The following is a 10,902-nucleotide window of genomic DNA, read 5'->3' on the forward strand; positions in this document are numbered from 1 at the left end:
GTTCAATCTGATCGTACAAAAACACAACTATGTAAAACTTTAAACAGTAAAGACTTTAATTTTCATGAAAAAAATATGTGACTAAATAGAATTTTAATTTTTTACACAAAAGCCGCCAGCATTACACAAAATATTTCAGAGATTAAACGTTTATTTAGTGGAATATGTTAATCTTTTAGTATAGTTGATTTTGTGAAAGATTTATGAGTAACATCTAAGTCGTATTTGTCTTGTTCTGTTAAAAACACAATTTTCTTTAGGTCACTACGATTTTTCTTTTAAACCCATCATTATCATACACTTTTAATGCATTAATTCCACTCTATCGAACTTTGCTCAAAAACACGAATGTTCAAATTTTATTTATTTTACCTTATAGATGTGGTATTCCAAGAGTCTCTGTGTCCATTTCGACTATCATCAGGTGAGTTTGAATTTGATCTCTCATGAAGATGGATGTAGCAAACACTATAATCCCTAAGCAAAGATGATATCACCATATATATACAGATGTGTTATTCTTGTGTAACTTCTTAGTACATAGAGAAGGATACAGTCAGATTTTGCGGTTTGGACTTCACGACAGGGTCTTAAGGTCATTGGAATTCAATTACGGCAAAAACGAACCGAGTCGATCTAGCGGCATTCGCTTTGTTGGTAACATTGTTAACGAAGCTTATTAATAATTTGACAGTATTAAATAGATTTCTTTTCGTGGGGATGCTCAGCAATGCATTTGACAACAAAAAGTAATATTTAAAGACTAATCACTCCGCTCAATGATATTGCCTATGCATGAAGGATTGGATAGGATGCGAGCATCGTTGCGGCATACCATGAGCAAAGTAACCTTTTAACATAATGTCCAGGGAAGGGAGGGTGGGGCAAAAAACTAAACAAAAACAAAAACCCAAACAAATAAACCAAACTTTCCTTTCCCCTACCGACATGACTTACAAACAGTTCCTTACAGTGTACCACCTAGCTCCCGGCTCACTCTGCCCTGAATGTGTGAGGAATGACACCTAGTGTTCCCTTGGGACTACTTTATACCTTGTTTCATTCATGAATATTTATGAGTTCACACCTGGCGGAATATTTTCGCTATGTGCTTTGAATAAAGTAATATTTAAAGCCTAATCCCTTCGCTCAATGATATTGCCTATTGTATGAATGATTGGATAGGATGCGAGCATCGTTGCTTCACACCAAACACAACGTTTGCCTTTACTAAACCTCACCCTCCCAATTCTTATTCTCCCAGTCCTCAATTCTCCCCATCCTCACATCAATTAAAATCAAAGAACACTGAAAATCATTTCACAAAAGCTTTCAAGAAATTACAACATACCCCAACTGATATAACCTTTGATATAAATCTGTCGTAGATAGCGGATGCAATGAACTTGCCGAATTACTGGCATGACAAATTCTTCTGACATGTCACAGGAGGTATGGATGATAGGTCATAAAACTTCCCTCTAAACATGTCCTTTCACGGAGTTCCATACTCCGATACTTTTACCCCTTCGGAGAGCCAAAGTTAAAATGGGATTACATGGCAGATTTTCAGTCAACAAATGCTAAGTTACAAATTATTATGTTCTTCTCCTGCAATGAACACATTAGGGTCTCTGAAGGTCAAGTCGTGAGGGGAAACTTTACCCCTTCGTGCCAAAACTGCTTCTTTGTTAGGGACAGGCATGTCCGATCCATGTCTGGGGCGCCCTCAAGCATACCCAGGTAAAATTTGTCCGATGCTGAACACTGATCAACTGTATTTTGCGACTTCCAGTTTGGAATACCAAACTGGGAAAGGAGCCCTTGTTAAACCTACAGAGGGCACCCCAAGACAGGATCCTGCAAATAGCAGGCAGCTGTAAGGCTAGGGCTTTTCGTATTCGCCCCCCCCCCCCGGTCTGAGGGAACCACTACTAATAAATGACAACCTATTTTGCATTTAATTTACGCTTTAATAATCTTCTGAAAACTTTAACTAAGAGACAATTCCCTCATGAAATTACACAACAGTTGTGAATTAATTTGTCAACATAGTTTTGGACACTTTCACCCTGCCTGTATTCAATAACGCTACAAATAAAGCATGTCAACTCTGTCTCTTAGATATATTAGCAGACTTCTCCAAATCGTCACTTTTTTCTGTAACTCCGACAGCTGCAGCCGCATCTATAAGCACATACACAGAAAGGTAGTCTCAAAATAGCACACTTCAATGTCTACAGGTTTCCTCTCAGAATACTGCAACGGTGAGCATCACATGCACCACCTTACTACACATTTAATCCCTTAAAGGGAGAAATTCGTCCCCATTCAGCCATTACCGTGACCACAGTCACTACATGTTTCATTCCCTCGCAGGGAAGACACGGTAGGCATCGCATGGACCTCCTTACCATCCATTCCGTCCCTAACAGGAACTACATCATTCCCTCGCAGGGAAGACAGGGTGGGCATCGCATGCAAAACCTTACTTTGCAATCTGTCCCTCACAGGAACTACATCATTCCTCGCAGGGAAGACAGGGTGGGCATCGCATTCACCTACCTTAAACATCCCATCCCTCACAGGGACTACATCATTCCCTCGCAGGGAAGACAATGTGGGCATTGCATGCACCACCTAATATATATTCCATCCCTCACAGGGAAAAATTTCGTTCCACATGGACGGTGTAAGGAACTCTTAAACTTGCATTTATCAACTCGTAATCGAACTATCTGCATTTTCAATTCTCTCGCAGGAAAAATATTGTGACAACTGTGCCCTTAATGGGCTAAATTCGTAAAAGTATAACTTGCAGTACAACTAAAATAAGTAGCCCACTACTACACACAAAATGAAAGAGCTATGTCACTGTCATGGTATCTGTAATGTCAGACACAAAATTCACCAAAAATACGCGGCTTAGTCTGAAAATAAACATACCTGAAACGCTTTCTTTACCCGAGGGTTGGGCATCCCGACTAATGTTGGTGGACGTCGTACCGGCAAAAAAATGTTTCACAGTGGGGGGAAGCTGAGGCTCCGTGATACTCTGTTCTGCCAGGTGAATGAATATGTGGCCATGAACGTAGCGACTGCTGGAGCTTGTTTTGGAGTCTGGATTTCTCCATGCGCTGAAATGCCTGGGCAGTCGCCGAGGTTGCACTGCTGGTAAGAAGGGTGGAAGCTGAAACCATCCTAAGCTCGTTGTCGTCGGCGCCCTGGCTGTGTTAGGAATGACAACTAGTGTTTGCTGGGGACTACTTTATACTTTGTTGCATTCATGAATATTTATGAATTCACACCTGACGGAATATGTTTACTATGTGCTTAGGCTTTGAATACCAAATGGTTATCAGTACTTTCCACTGTCACTTAAAACTTTAGGACTTGGAACTAGACTCTTCATTCTACATACTACATGATGGCAGATCGATTCAACTTAAGCTTCACGTCGGATGATACATAACATTAATGTCCTCGCGCAAATTTTATTTTGTTTCATTTTAACTTAACATTAATCTCAGATTCGAGTTTATGAACCGACTAAAAGCCAACGAAGCAAACCGTTTTTGCCCTAAAATACTGCATATTGCTTACCTACTACCGAATGCGTATATGGTTTCTTCAAGCTATGGAAAATCCGTACCTACAGTGCCCATTGAGGATCTATAGAAGCTACAATTCTGAAAAGGGAACGGAATCTATCTCATGGTCATTTCCACGAGTAACTTCAGGCGATTTGAATGTAACTTGCATCCCTGAATCTGGCAGCGACTTTGCCACTGGTGACACTTTTGTGTCTTGCACAACCAGCGGTCGCGCTGAAAACGCCGATTCTTGCTCTTTTACAGTAATAGTGCTGGGTAAGTTTTATTCAACCTCTGTAATGGAAACTGCCTGTTTCGTACTTGCTTGCAATTGAAGATTTTGCCAACACCTCTTTGAGATTCAGGCGAAAGCAAATTGCATGACAGTCTAGTCAGATTGCATTAGTATAACTGACATATATATGTCATATTCAATCAGGAAACAACTCGTACGTTTTTCAAAGGAAGTTTAACTTTTCGTTGTGTAGTCTTCATGTTTCCTAACTTGACATGCACAGTACGCTACCATGCGTAGAACATGGCCTTCCCTTGGCAAAACAAAGATTTATTTTCGTGTGAGATTTTTCTGATTATTCGTAGAAAACGGGTGTAAAAACCGTGTCGATATTAGTCAAGGTTATCTGCCACATGCCTTGTTTCACAGATTTGCAACTATTTATGGATTCTGTATTGTATCCACAGATAGCGTACCGCCGATTATTTCGTGTTCGCCAAATATTTTAGTAGTTGCTGGACTGGGAAAAAGAGAAGAAGCTGTAAGTTGGTCAGCTCCTAACGCTTCTGACAATTCTCAAGACGTTACTGTATCAGGAAGCCATGTGCCCGGAGATATATTTTCGATTGTGTGACAGTTGTCTCGTATGAAGCTGTAGATCGCTCAGGAAACAAGGCGTCATGTTCCTTTTATATAACAGTTAGAGGCAAGTACTTAGAACATATACATCTAAACTCTTCTTTATGAATCCTTCAGGCGAATAGTTCAACTTCGATATGTTCGAATCTCAAATTTGTTTCATTCTCCAATAAGATGTGCAGTTAGAATGTTGAAACACTTTTAGTGAAGAACAACGTATTTTAAACAGAAACAAATTGGAGTTCGCAAGCCAAAATATTGTTCTTTACAATGATAAGCCACCCTACGAACATTTCAATGTTTGCTGACATTGTGATTTATCTTCATCGGATAAAAATGAAAAAAAAAAATCATACATAAATTAAGCGTTCGATACTCTCAGGGTAATCTATATACTCTTAAGATGGCAATGATCCCATGCGCACGTAACAATCTACAAGGAAATGTAATGAAAATTAATAGTGTCGTGGAAAATGTTCAGTGGTGTCGTGACTCAGAGCACAACAAACTCCGTTTCTCATTGGCTATAAGTTCAAAGAGGCATGTACCAGGCTTACATTACTAAATAACGCTTAGAAAGTTTACTACATGACTGTAACATATAACTGTAATAAGTAATGGAAATACGTGTGGATGTCTCCATGGACAAATTCCATCACATCCGCCCCTTCTAGACTAAATTACCACATGTATGTTTGCGTCGAATGATAGAGGTCGTAATCCAAATGTTAAAAATTGACAAAGTAGTATGACCTACCGAAAAATAACTGTACTGTAACTCTGTAAAATTTAAATTTATAAGGAAAATGCATGCAAAACACAGCAAAACCAATACGGGAGCCTTATAAAAAGGCAACTTTCCTAATTACAAACCTACCTAACCTGAAAGAGAGACCAATTTTCATTATCACAAAGTATACAATCGTGCATTTAAATTTTGTCACTAAAGTCAGCAATTCTAAAAATAATATCGTGTCCTAATGACACAAATATCAAAGTGCATGTTAACATAGCTATTATTGTTATCACAATCATCGTCATTGGTAGAAAGCAAATAGTCAACTGACAATCAACCATTTCACTCAGTTCACTGTTAGTGCTTGAGCACAAAGCATATGTCCATGTTGCTGGTAGTTAGGTTACATGTCCGAACCTATAAATGTCACAGGTTTGCACTCTCGTTGTTGATACCGCGTTATAGCCATATCATTGTCATCCTGCAATGACGCCCCTCCAATTTTGGCATGAGTTGTATATTGTGTAAATATGACATCCTCGTCCACAGCGCCACACTCTAATTCCACTTAATATTTTTGTTGTGGTTCATGATGGTCAGGGAATATGTCATCTACATCACACACAGTAGTTTTTTGGCAGCACAGCCATGTGAATCTCAGTTGTAATATCTACCTCCGGTATCTGCCTCCAGTACATAATTCTAGCTCAGACTTCTAATGCATTCTATCCTGCAGCTGGATACACAGTTCCAATATTTGCAGGCAAACATGCTCCAACCATGAAGCAATTAGTTTTTCCTCATATTTCCCTCACATTTTCATGATGTACAACTTGAATTTACTGCCATTACTTTGTTGTATGTGGTAAAGAACATCAGAGATTTTGTCAATTATGCATCAGTAGGCAAATGCCCTCAAAATTAAGCTGTAATTTTGGAGCGTGCCCCTACCTCCTCCCTCCTCCTCTCATTTTAGCCAAACAAAATCCCCGATTTTGAACCCGTGTTTTCTAAATACCTATCATAGTGTTTTTTTTCTGTGTACGTCCGCTGGTTCTAAGCTGCTTTCTAGCCAAGTATGTGCATCTTGCAATCTTGACCTTAGTCCAGAAACATAGTCGGACTCATTTTTGTGAAGATCGCCACTGCTCTCGACTCACTTCATGTTTGGACTTTCCCCAATGGAGTTATGTACAGCAGATCTCTAGGCCATGCCAATGTATGACAAGAATATTTCTCACATTCCTGGCCGCTGGGAGTGCGGGATCGACAGTGTGGGAAAAATCGATCCCACACTCTCAGAAACCGTCCCACACTCTGCAGTAAATATTACATGAGCTCTGATTGGATGATAAACAGTCTATTTTGTTCCACGCGCAAAATGTTATCCAATGGCACGACGAGTAACACATAGACCAGAACTACAAAGTAAAGCAGGTCAAAGTACAGTGGCAGACGACAGACTTGTCACGATTTTGGATAATGTTGTACATGTCCAATGTGAATTTAACGCATTTTGTGGTCATGTGAGAAAAAGAATCTCACACACCAAGGACCTGGGATCAGATTTCTCACACTCGTTGGGGATATTTTGTCTCACACTCGCCTGCGGCTCGTGTGAGACAAAATATCCCCAACTCGTGTGAGAAATCTGATCCCAGGTCCTTGGGGGTGTGAGATTCTATTTATCCCAGTCACGCTAGTGGGCCTTTGGCTCTAGACAAGTCTTGAGAGATCCAACTATCGTTTTCATGTGTCTCTCAACCAAACCATAACCTTGAGGATGACGAGGGGTCGTGTATGTCTTAAAAGTTCCCAACAAGGCACATACATCACGTAAAACAGATGAGATAAAGTATTTTCCCCTATCAAAGTGTATTTCAGCAGGCATTCTGAAACGACAGAAAACACTGTCCACCAGCGCACTTGCCACTGTCGATGTTTTCTCATCTTTTATTGGTACACACTCTGTCCATCTTGTGAAATAGTCTGCAAAGGCCGATAATTTACTATTACCTTGATAACTTTCAGGGAGGGGACCCAAGACATATATTGCTGTCCTTTCCATACGACATCCAACAATGTATATCTGTAGAGGTGCCTTTCTGCGCCTGTCTACTGTCTGACGGTATGCACATACATTACAAGCCCTTATAAAGGGTCTTACATCTGAAGTCATACCTTACCAGAAATATGGTATGCACAGCTTAGACAACGTTTTCTCCATGCCCAAGTGCCCCCTTATTTTGTAGCATGCAGCTCCTGCATTATGGGCTCTCTACAGCAAGGAGGAAGGAACACCTGCCACCTCAGACATAAACCATAAGCTGTTTCAAACAACCTATATAATACCCCATTCACAACACGCAAATGATCAAAAGAGGTCGAGCAAGCCTTAATCTCATGAGAGATAGCAAAAACATCCGCCCACTTAGGCCTTTTTGCCTTACATTCCACAGCAGAAATCAGCAATTCCATGCCAGCGACCTAATGTTGTTTATCACGAAGCTCCTAGTTGGTCCACTCCGGTTCTGATACCACTGTACCAACATTCAATGGCTTTTCTATTCAATAATTGTTCCCTTCCTCGTCCTTGACAATCGAGCCTTGACCGGCCAGAGCAATATATTTCACTTCAGACCCAGCACTGCAAATCTGGCATCATTCCCGACCTATAGCACCATATCGGTGTCCTCAACCAGTTTATATACCTTGGTCGATGAATAACGAGTAGAATAATTTCTACTAGATTATCTAGCTTCTGCCTACATTTAGAAATATCAGTACTAGCATGCATTTGCCCACATTGTTGCATTATATGCAGGTGCGTGACTTAGCACGTCTGAATTAGCGTGTCGCAAACTAGGGAGATGAACTGTAGTAAAATCAAGCCATTGCAATTATTCGATCAAACGGGCAAGTTGTCCCTCTGGATTCCAACCACACTAAGGATGTTCATTTCACCAGATAAACCATGAACCCTACAAAAAGTTGCGGTTATATTTGACATAATTTATGACAGCCAGTAATTCCCTCCTCGTCATGCAATACTTACGCTCTGTAGCCATCAACACTCTACCTGCATAACTTACAGGTCTTTCGACTCCACCTTGCACTTGGGACAAAACCGCACCAATCGCTTTGCCACAAGTATCAGTGTCCAATATGAAGGTGTCACCTGAAGATGGAAAGTCAGAACAGGGGCTTCCGTCAGTGCAGTTTTTAACCTGTCAAAAGCATGCAGACAATGTTCAGGCCAATCAAAACAACATTCTTCTTAGTTAGGTCGTGTAAAATTCGAGCCATCTCAGCAACATTTTGTACAATCGCCTATAATACGAAGTAAGATCAAGGAAAGCCCGCACTTTGGTCGCAAACTAAGGGTTGGTCACTGTTGTACAATAATCGCAATCATACACAATCCATAATCCAATGACAGTAGGTCGGAATTCGCAAGACAATAGTTTTAAACATAGACACAAAACAGCACAGAACAGACAGTAAATAGACGGTACACAAACAAAGTCATATTCATGAAAGAAAGATATATGGACCTCTGGCCAGAAGACCAAGAAGTGATGTCAGGTGTTTCGAAAATACTAAGCGCATCCTGCCACACATGAACTTCAATCTTTTCTAAACCAATAGCAACACCATCCGCTGAGACCTTATGTCCCAGAAATTGAACAGCGGTTGCAAACAAAACACATTTGTTTTGTTTCAGTTGAAGCCCAGTCTGATGCAGCCGATTGAGAACAATTTATAACTGGACTGATGTTCCTCAAATGACCTTGAGAAAGCGATTACATCATCTAGGTACAATAGTAGTACCTTCAAGGATAAGCCACTAATATAACGCTCCATTATTCGTTCAAACGTACTGGGGGCATTAGTTAACCCAACATGGAGCACAATCCATTGGTACAACTAAGTTTTCGTACAAAAGGCAGTATAAGGCTCGCATTTTGGTTCTAACTCAATCCACCAATTCCGGACTGTAAATCTAATGTCGAGAACCACTTGGCTAAATGAAGAGATTCCTTGGCCTCATCACTCCTTGGTAGAGGAAAACTGTCCTTTATAGTCTTCTTTTCTACTAGACTCTTGGGACGCCCTTCGACTAGTACACCCTCAATTAAGCCCTTATTCAAGAGGTAGTTCACCTGTTTATCTACCTTCTCCTGTTTCCAAATAGGGGTGCGGTATGGCCTCTGTCTGACAGGATTACCATCCACAACTATGTCAATTCTAATGTTCTACCTATATCTTTACCATTGCAACTAAATCCATCAGCAGATTTTTCAAGTAATTGTGCAGATTGTTGTCTCCCTTTTTGGTGTAAGTTTTCAGTACCCTTCTTTTATAATTCAAGTAAATGAGTAGGTATCATAGATTTACAGGCGCTAGTAACATCATATGGATTTACAGTTGGGAAATGATTGGCAAATTTCACTTCATTACAGTCATTTACAGAATTCTCATCAGTGTCAGTAAGCTTACTGCACATGGACAAATTAAATGACTTGACTTTCCTATCATCAACCCTCATAATTCCAAAAATAATGACCAAGCCCTCACCATCCGATCAGTTTCATTTTACATTAAGTGCCCGCAAGGGAATTCTAGGTTTCCAAGTGTAACCCATGGCTACCTTGATATTGATTATTTCTGTATTGCTATATTGCCGAACTTGTGAGTTTCTCTGTACAGAGGGCGCTCTTTATTTCGTGCTTTGTTCGATATACTAATCGTTTAGATATTCGCAACATAATCTTGAAAAACAGTTTTGAGCAGTGTATACACTATATTTTATGTTGACAAAGTATTTAACAATTACAATACATACCTGTCTGTAGTATGATTTGTAAAGCAAAGAATACAGTATTTTAGTAGGTTTCAGTCAGTACCTTTCGTAACATATACAGTGAGAAATTCCATTTTGTATTCCAGATGCTGTTATAATGTTAAGGGCAGTGCTTTGAATATCTCGCGAGTGAAACGGTTGTTTCATTTATCATTGTTTGCCTTATAAAACATCAAAATGACATGCATTACTTCTGTATTGTATTCTCCGTTTGATATCAGTCGTCAGGGACATCTCTTTGGTTGCATTTTAGAAAAGTTAAGTACATTTTTGAAGAACTCATTTGGCGTGTGAATTTCAAAGAGTTGTTTGGTTCTCCAAATTTAAAGGGACTATAGAAAATTGACTTTGGTCGTTGAGCAGTGCTGTTTGCATTGCACATCATGTAAACTTTAGCGTATTTGTTTGAAGTCTAAACGTGGCGACAGCATTATTTTGACTGTACAGAGAGAGATACCATAGTCAGAACGTTTGAAACTGCAACTTCAATTGAGTGTTGGTTGCTGTATGCTAGACTTTGCGTAAACAGAGTACCAAAGTACCAGACTTTGTGCAACAAGGTTTGTGCAACTAGAGTCGTGTGTCAGCCGAACTAGTTTATTAATGATGTCGTGAGAGTTTCTGAAGCACTGAAGGCATTCAGTATCCTTCCGTACATTTCATTGGCACCGCATAGTGGACAACGTAGAGACAACGTTTTGTCAACGGTGGATTGATGCCGTGCTGAATGAGATAAATTTGACGTATTTCTGTAAACATGGTTTCACATTGTGTACTTTTGATCATAAGTGAACAGAGAATTTGAGAAACCTATCCCTGTTTATTTATAGAAACG

Source organism: Ptychodera flava, chromosome 3 (genome assembly GCF_041260155.1).
Source record: "Ptychodera flava strain L36383 chromosome 3, AS_Pfla_20210202, whole genome shotgun sequence".
Lineage (NCBI taxonomy): Eukaryota > Metazoa > Hemichordata > Enteropneusta > Ptychoderidae > Ptychodera > Ptychodera flava.